This window comes from Theropithecus gelada, chromosome 1 (assembly GCF_003255815.1).
Source record: "Theropithecus gelada isolate Dixy chromosome 1, Tgel_1.0, whole genome shotgun sequence".
Taxonomy (NCBI): Eukaryota; Metazoa; Chordata; class Mammalia; order Primates; family Cercopithecidae; genus Theropithecus; species Theropithecus gelada.
In genome coordinates this window covers 74,686,290-74,695,452 of record NC_037668.1, presented here as the reverse complement: position 1 = coordinate 74,695,452, position 9,163 = coordinate 74,686,290, and positions in this window count along the sequence as shown.

Sequence of the window (9,163 nt, the reverse complement as noted above, 5' to 3'; positions counted from 1 at the left end):
TCAGAACTCAGATAACAGGTTCTAATTCAAAGAATGATAAGCCATCAACATGGATTCCTTGTCCCCTCTGGCACAGGAAACCAAGCCTCCTCCTCTGCTGGGGAGACATCATGTCCAATCTTACCCATAGGCAGAGAAAGCAAGAAGAGAGTACAATGAAAGAACTCCAAAAGTGTCTTCTCCATCGGTCTGTCACACTTCCTGAAATTTCACATTTGTGCTTTATTTTATTGGATTGAGACATTGAGTGTGCCATTTAAAAAGCAAGTCACTCAAGTCAGAGAATAAAGGAACATGATGAGCTATCAGCAAAATTCCATTCTTTATGGTGCATTCATTTATCAGCATAGTTTCATCCTGGTCATATGATGGAGTGTTTTGAGGAGAGCCTGAATGGGCTCCCACCTGGTGAAAGAGCCATGGCTCCTGGCAAGGACCACATAGGATTCACCTGGAAAGTGAATAGGGTTAGCTTAGATGTCGAGTGAGTAGAGTGGATGTTGGTTGAATGACTCCCCAGCAATCTGTTCCTTGCTTCCCCCTTCCACCCAGTACCATGAATTTACAAGCTTTGGGGTGCATTCTGAGTGCCCTCACCCTCAACTCCAGTATGGGCTTATATTTATTTAACATAGTCTGCATTCATCTTGCCCACAGTAATTGATTGTTTCAAGAATAGGCACATGACCACAGTCAGCCGATCAGGACAAATGAAATTCTATTTCCAGTATTTAATTTAAGCTATCTTGAAACAGATTATCTCTTCAATATTGAAGTCGATCCTAAAGCATGTAATCTCAGAAGCCATCAATGTGGGAAGAGGCAGACAAGCATGTACTCAACACTATAGCAACAGAACTGAGAAACATACCAAGAGGAACTAAATATCAGTCACATTGTTTGAACTCCTGGATCAAGCTTCACCTGAAGCTAGAATTACCTTTTACATTTTATTTTATTTTATTTTATTTTATTTTATTTTATTTTATTTTTTAGACTCAGGGGATACATGTGCAGATTTGTTACATGGCTATATTGTATGATGCTGAAGTTTGGGCTTCAGTTGAACCCATCACCCAAATAGTGAACATAGTACCCAATAGGAAGTTTTTCAACCCTTGCCACTCTTCTTCCCTCCCCACCTTCGGAGTCCCCAGTGGCTATTGTTTCCATCTTTATGTCCATTTGTACCCAGTGTTTAGCTCCCACCTATAAGTGAGAACATGCAGTTTTCTGTTTCTGCATTAATTCACTTAGGAAAGTGACCTCCAGCTGCATCCATGTTGCCACAGAAGATATGATTTCATTCTTTGTTATGGCTGTGTAGTATTCCACAGTGTATATGTACTACATTTTCTTATCTGACCCCACTGCTGATGGGCACCTAGGTGGATTCTGTGAGTCTTTGCTATTACAGATAGTGCTGCAATAAACATGCGAGTGGAGGTATATTTTTGGTAGAAAAATTTATTTTCCTTTGGGATTATTGGGTCAAATGGTAATTCTATTTTCAGTTCTCTGAGAAGTCTCCAACTGCTTTCCACAGTGGCTGAACTAATTTACATTTCCACCAACAGTGTGTAAGTGTTCCCTTTTCTCTACAGCCTTGCCAACACCTGTTATTTTGTGAGTTTTTAGTAATAACCATTTTGACTGGTATGAGATGGCATCTCATTGCGGTTTTGATTTGCATTTCTCTGATGATTAGTGATGATAAGCATTTTTTCATATGCTTCTCAGTTAGTTGTGTATCTTCTTTTGAAAAGTGCCTGTTCACGTCCTTTGCCCACTTTTTAATGGGATTGTTTACTGTTGACTTAAGTTCCTTATAGATTCTGGATATTAGTCCTTTGTTGGATGCATAGCTTGAAAATATTTCTCCCATTCTGTAAGTTGTCTGCTTACTCTGCTGATAGCTTTTTTTGTTTTTGTTTTTGTTTTTGTTTTGTTTTTGAGATGGGGTCTTACTCTGTCACCCAGGCTGGCGTGCAGTGGCACAATCTCAGCTCACTGTAAGCTCCGCCTCCCAGGTTCATGCCATTCTCCTGCCTCAGCCTCCCAAGTAGCTGGGATTACAGGCGCTGTCCACCACACCTGGCTAATTTTTGTATTTTTAGTAGAGACGGTGTTTCACTGTGTTAGCCAGGATGGTCTCCGTCTCCTGACTTCGTGATTCCCCCACCTCAGCCTCCCAAAGTGCTAGGATTACAGGCTTGAGCCACCACGCCCAGCCATTGATAGTTTCTTTTGCTGTTTATTTAGTTTATTTAGGTCCCAATTGTCAATTTTTGTTTTTGTTGCATTTACTTTTGAGGATTTAGTCATGAATGCTTTGCCCAGGCCAATGCTTTGACTCTTTTTATTACATGAGCCAACAAATCCTCTTTGTTTAAATTCAATCTGAGTTGGGTTTTCTGCTGCTTGAAACCAAAGTATTTTTATGTCACATACTAGTGAAAACCCGGGAAAATGGGACAGCCTTGGTTAAGTTGGGCTGAAACATATTTAGGGGGTTAGCTTGGAACAAACTGAACGAAATTAACCTGGGAAGGGACAAGTGGGATTATGTTGGTACATTTTGAGCAGTGGGGCTTGCCCGGGAAATACTGAGGGGGTTCATAGAGAAGTTCTAAGTGATATTATCCTGGGCAAAGTTCCCATAAGATAAGAGCAAGCAATGATCTGGATATGGTGAAAGTGAGGGGCTTAGTTTGGAGAAGAAACAGATATCTGAGACGTTATCAAGCAGAAAACACGAAGGAGAGGAACATGTCAGGAAACTGGAGTGTCAAGAGCAGGGTTAGCACGGAGCTTCAATAGGGGGGTAAGGAGACTAAACTCTGTCTTCTAGGCTGCAGGGGGCCATGGAGAGGGCCTAAGGCAGAGGGACAAGAGTTATCAGGGGTGAGGTCCAGGAAGATCACCCCCTCTGTATGTGTGCCATGACTTGGGCTGGTAGGGGTGAGGCCTGCAGAAGGCTTGGAGAGGAGAGGAAGCTATCAATGCACTGATCTTTGTGAAAGATGACAAACCTGGACAAGGAGGTGGCAGAAGGCATGACTCAAAGCTGATGGGGTGCAAGGGGGCTAGAGCACAGCCTGGAATGGCAGACAGGGAGAGGAAGTCAGAGGGAGGATGAGCGGGGTGGATGTTGCTTGTGCCTCAGAGGTCCTACATAACTTCTCCTGCCAGAAATATAGCCCAGCACTCATGATCTATCTGTCATACACCCTGCTCTCCGCCCCTTGGCTGAAATCTGGCAGCCACCCACATTTTTAGGGCAAAAAACAAGTCATCATGTGACCAGAGCCCAAGGCTAGGCTTCTGTCAACTCCCAGGTCCTGAGCCTACTAGCTACTCACCCCTGGCCATCTTGCCAGTGTGATTTGTGGAAGCCAACATTCTTGGAAGCTTCCACCCAGTAGTCCTAGTTTTTCCCTTAAGAATCCCACAGAAAACTTCAACTGTAAAAAAAAAAAAAAAAAAAAAAAAAAAAGGCTTGTAGGTGGCCCCCAGTCCATTAGTGTGCTGGAACAGGCTGGCACTGGCTCTCAAGAGCAGATTGTGTATATCACTTCCCAACTCTAGGTTTGGTGTCACATTAGCAGCTTGAAATTGGCCATGATGGGAGTATTTAACATTTACATGACAGAAATTGGCAAATGCTACAAATCCCACTTTTTCCCCTGAGAAGCCAGTTGTTAAACACTTCCCAACATACCATTGATCCTAAACCCCAGGCTGCAGAGTTACTATAGCAGATCTCCTTGACCACTGGTACTTGCCTAAGAGACCAACATTATCCAGGCCTGTAGGGCAAGACTAGAAGGCTCCCTTTCAAACTCCTTGGGGAAAAAAAATCTTCAGGCCTTTCGCAAAGATTAATTCCCACGTGTCTGAAGAGGTCTGGGGCTATGGGAGTAGGGAAGGGAGGGTGCTAAGGAGACTGTCTTTATCCAAGTCCTTCCTAACTGCTCTCTTCCTCCAGGATGCCATCCTCCCACGCCTCCACTTCAGAAACACCAATTAGGCCAGTCTTCTAAATCTGCTACCTCAGTCTGCAACTCTTCTTAGCTGCATTCACTTTCAATCTTGTAGCAGTTATTTGTCTTATCCTTGTCTTATCCTTGTGAAAGGAAAACAAATCTGGAGCCCCAAAATCACTAAACTACAGGGAAAAGTCAAGTTGGGAACTACTTAGGGCAAACCTGTCTCCAATTCTATTCAAAGTCATCCCTCAGCTCACTGAGATAAATGTGTATCTGACTGCCTCCTTTGGAGAGGCTAATCAGAAACTCAAAAGAATGCAACCATTTCTCTCTTATCTATCTACCTATGACCTGGAAGCCCCCTCCCTGCTTCAACTTGTCCTGCCTTTGGCCTTCGCTTCGAGTTGTCCTGCCTTTCCAGACTGATCCAATATTCTTCTTACATGTGTTGATTGATGTCTCATGTCTCCCTAAAATGTATAAAACCAAGCTGTGCCTTGACCACCTTGGGCACATATCTTCAGGACCTCCTAAGGCTGTGTCACAGGTACCTGTCCTCAACCTTGGCAAAATAAACTTTCCAAATTAACTGAGACCTGTCTCAGATATTCAGGGTTCACATTTTGATAACCATGGAGGGATTCTAAGTGAAGATGCCCCTGACCTTTGACAAATCTCCTATCATTGCTTGGTAGCAGCCTGAGCTATCTTTATGGCTCAAACCAGTAGGACAACAGGACAATTTGCTGAGGCCTGGAAGCACTCCCTCCAGAAAATCCCTGATTTCCTAAAATTTGATCGAGATCTAAAGTTTATTTTGCTGTACAACTCTTTTTTTTTTTTTTTTTTTTTTTAGTTTTATTTGCTTGCAACACAAGGAAGACAAGTTTTCCTGCTTCCATGATGATGGAAGACAAGTAATTCCTAGATTTTTTTGGTACTGCAGATGGCAAAAGGGGAAGGAGGTATAGGGTGGAAGTAAGTGAAAGAACATGTGTTTGTTTGTTTGTTCGTTTATTCATTCGTTTGTTTTTAAGACAGGAAGTAAACACAGAAATCAAGTGCAGTGCATGGTTATTTGGAGTTTGCTGTTTCCCACCCCACCCCCCGTCCCACACCGCGCGCCGCCCTCCCCCCCGCCCCCGCCCCCGCCCCCGCCCCCGCCCCAGCCCCAGCCCCAGCCCCAGCCCCACCAGCCTTTTGCAGCTGCGAGGAATTTTAGCCAAATTAGAGAGACTTTGTTACCCATAATTTGGAATTCTCACTTGTTTGTTTATTTATTTATTTATTTATTTATTTATTTATTTATTTATTTGAGACGGAGTCTCGCTCTGTCACCCAGGCTGGAGTGCAGTGGCCGGATCTCAGCTCACTGCAAGCTCCGCCTCCCGGGTTTATGCCATTCTCCTGCCTCAGGCCCCCGAGTAGCTGGGACTACAGGCGCCCGCCACCTCGCCCGGCTAGTTTTTTGTATTTTTTAGTAGAGACGGGGTTTCACCGTGTTAGCCAGGATGGTCTCGATCTCCTCACCTCGTGATCCGCCCGTCTCGGCCCCCCAAAGTGCTGGGATTACAGGCTTGAGCCACCGCGCCCGGCCAGAATTCTACTTGTATTTGACCAAGTCAGGTAGAGCTGCTCCAATCTGATGGGAGAAAGACTGGAATAAACAACAAAAAAAACCCAACAATATGATCACTGTGCACTCTAATAGTAAGGAGAAATTAAGACCAGCTGGTTATTAAACTTTAGCCAAAACAAAACCCCAATTCAGCTACTTACTTACCTAGAGATGGGTCTGAGGCTGAAGATTGCTTTCTACCATCCTAGAAGCCGGAAGAAAAACTCAAACTCATCTTCCCCGCTCGGAGCAAGCTCAAACTCCATAAAGGAATTAGCTGCCCTCCATCCTCATGGAAGCAGGAAATCTTGCCTTCCTTCTTGGGAGCAAGTAAAAATCCAGAAAAAGCTGGGGGGGTGGGGAATTGTACAGCAAAATAAACTTTAGATCTCAACCAAATTTTGGGAGATCAGGGATTCTCTGGAGCGGGTGCTCCCAGACCTCACCAAATTGTCCTGTCGGTTTGAGCCATAAAGATAGCTCAGGCTGGTACCATGCACCAATGGAAGATTTGTCAAAGGTCAGGGGCATCTCCACTCAGAATCCCTCCATGGTTATCAAAATGGGAACCCTGAATATCTGAGACAGGTGTCAGTTAATTTAGAAAGTTTATTTTGCCAAGATTGAGGACAAGTGTATGTGACACAGCCTCAGGAGGTCCTGAAGATATGTACCCAAGGTAGTCAAGGCACAGCTTGGTTTTACACATTTTAGGGAGACAGGAGACATCAATCAAGATATGTAAGATGAACATTGGTTCAGTCTGGAAAGGCAGGACAACTCAAAGTAAAACCCAAAGGCAGGACAATTCAAAGCAGGGAGGGGGCCTCCAGGTCATAGGTAGATAAGAGACAAATGGTTGCATTCTTTTGAGTTTCCGATTAGCCTCTCCAAAGGAGGCAGTCAGATACACATTTATCTCAGTGAGCAGAGGGGTGACTTTCAATAGAATGGGAGGCAGGTTTGCCCTAAGTAGTTCCCAGCTTGACTTTTCCCTTTAGCTTAGTGATTTTGGGGCTCCAAGATTTATTTTCCTTTCACAGTTTGTTGAATAAATGTTGAAGAGATTGGCTATTATAGCTGGAGATGGGGAGGAGATGGTGAGGAAAGATTTACTGACCAATGTGAAATATATTGGAAATGTTGTACTGATGCCCTTATGGTTGATGCAGTCGGCATTTCTTGTGACTGGATCCCAGTAGCCACTGCTTGGTGGGCTCAAACCTCACCACTGTCCTCAAAGGGACCCATACCTCAATATCCCAGGGATGTCAGGCAAACTGAATGTGAATTCTTGACAAAGGAGACAAAGCCACGTAATATTCAGAGGAAGAAAAGATGTGTCCAGAGTGGTAGCCTTGACCTCGGCACACATTCGAATCACCTGGTGCCTTTGATGCATCCCTGTCTTCTGTGCTGGCCCACAACCTGTCTGTCCTGCTCACATGGCCTTCTTCACATAGTTGTCATAAGGATCCTGTGAACATGGCAATGTTCTATGCATGTTACAAAACTGGTGCACCATGTGAGGGATGCTACAGTTAGTGCCCAGAGTGGGTAGGGGGAAGAAGACAGGTGGCTCCCTGTCCTGGCATCTGAGATTTCTTGATCTTCATAGTTTGCCCAGCTCCTTCCATCTAGGTTGTACTTGTTTGTGAGCAATCCCAACTAGCTTTAGCTGAGTACCTTGGTCCTGAAAGTGTCAGAGCAAAAGGGTGGAGTGTGGAGATGGGAAGGGCAGGAGGGCAGTGAGGAAGACAGACGTCAGCCATTCTACAGGCTTTGTCCTGAGTTGAGCCTCCAGAGAGCATGGTGACCTTCTTCTAAGGTGCTCCAATCCACCCCAAAGATGGCCCTGCCACAAGGACAGCTAAAGATACAACACAATGGGGAGGATGTGACTCAGAATCCCTGCCCTCCCATGGACACCAGTCCCCAGCCCCTCTGCCCAGGATGGTGGGATACTTTAGATTCCATGTGAAACTGCAAGCTGTGGCTGTTTCACACTCTGCAGGAAATGAGTAAGTACGAGATGCATCCCTGGAAAGGATGGGTACAGTCTTGGCAAATGGAAGAAGGATAGAGAGAGACCTGCACCACAGAACAGAGAAAACAGCCTGCCTGAGTCACAGCAAGTGAACAAAGATGGGCCAGTGCTTGAAAGGTAAACATCAAAGAGATTTCCTTCATCTGCATATAAGAGGAGAGAAATCACTTTTCTCCTATCAGTTTTCAAACTCATTCATTCAATCATTCATCAACACGTATTTACCAAGCACCTACTATTGCACCTATAAAATAAGTACTGCAATATATTGAGGTACTTGAAATAAATTAATACACAAGAGAGATGAGGAGCTCCCATTCTGACAATGTTTCTGCCAACAACAACAAAAAAAGATTCTTCCCCATATTTCCAGGAGCGCAGTCCAAAATGCAGGCATTCTTTTGCCTACCAGTTGACTGTGTTCCTGGGAAGAGCACACCTGCGTTAAGCCCAGAAAAATAAAGACCTTTGTGTGGGCATCAGAAAATGTGGGTTCTGGTCTTGAGTCTGCCTGTGGTTCACTAAGTGACCTCAGATGAGATCCTGTTGCTTTCAGTGCCTCAGCTTGTCCCATGACAGTGAATCAGATTATGTCTGGGAAGTGCCCTCCAGTGTGCAATATGATATGTCAATTTTGGCAAACTTTATGCTCCATTGCACATCCCACAGCCCACCTTTTTGCTCTGACCATTGCTGTAGCAGCCAGCTGCATGCGGGTGTAGCCTATGGGCACCTCACCTCACTTCATCTCTCTTGCTTTCTGCCCTAGGACTTCCCTCCCACTGCCAAGTAGGAGCCTGCCCAGCCATTTCAGCACAGGTGGGATCCCATACACCTGGTGAAGCCAGGGAGTTAAAATCCCTGCAACCCTTGACCAGACAACCCCTGACCAGTGGAAAACAGGAGAAGAGTGGATAAATAAACATTCTCCTCTTCCATGCCTCAGGCAGGTAGTTCTAAGGTGGATTCTACACAATTCCTCAGAGGATTCCTAGCATGACTGAGCCTGGTTGTCTCCAGCAAGTAACAGCTTTCCCTGTGGGTTCCTCCTGAGCCCCTCACTCCTATTCCCTGGGATCACTACAAGCAAACAAGTCTTTCCCTCAAGCTCTGCTTTTGGGGGAACTAAAATGAAGACATATGGTCATGTGGCTGTGGGTGGAGGGTGCTGAGGTGACAAGGGTCAAAAGACCCAGGGTGGGGTTTACATGCTGGTGCTTAATATATGTGCTAATCCCATTTTATTACGTTGATGGTACAATGGATCTGCATCAATGGGCAGCTCTTCCATCCTGGTCCTGGGAAATCATGAAGCTTGAAATCCCCCATGTGAATACCCAGTTTCCCAGATACCAAGACAAGAGATAACAGTATTTCTCAATTGCTCCAGAACCGGTTAGGGAAAGGTATGTGTTTGGCACATCAAAGAAAGCTCCATCTGGTATTACAACAGGACTTATTTCCTTGTTTCTCTCCCTCCCCATTGGTCCCTCCCTCTCTTCTTTTCTC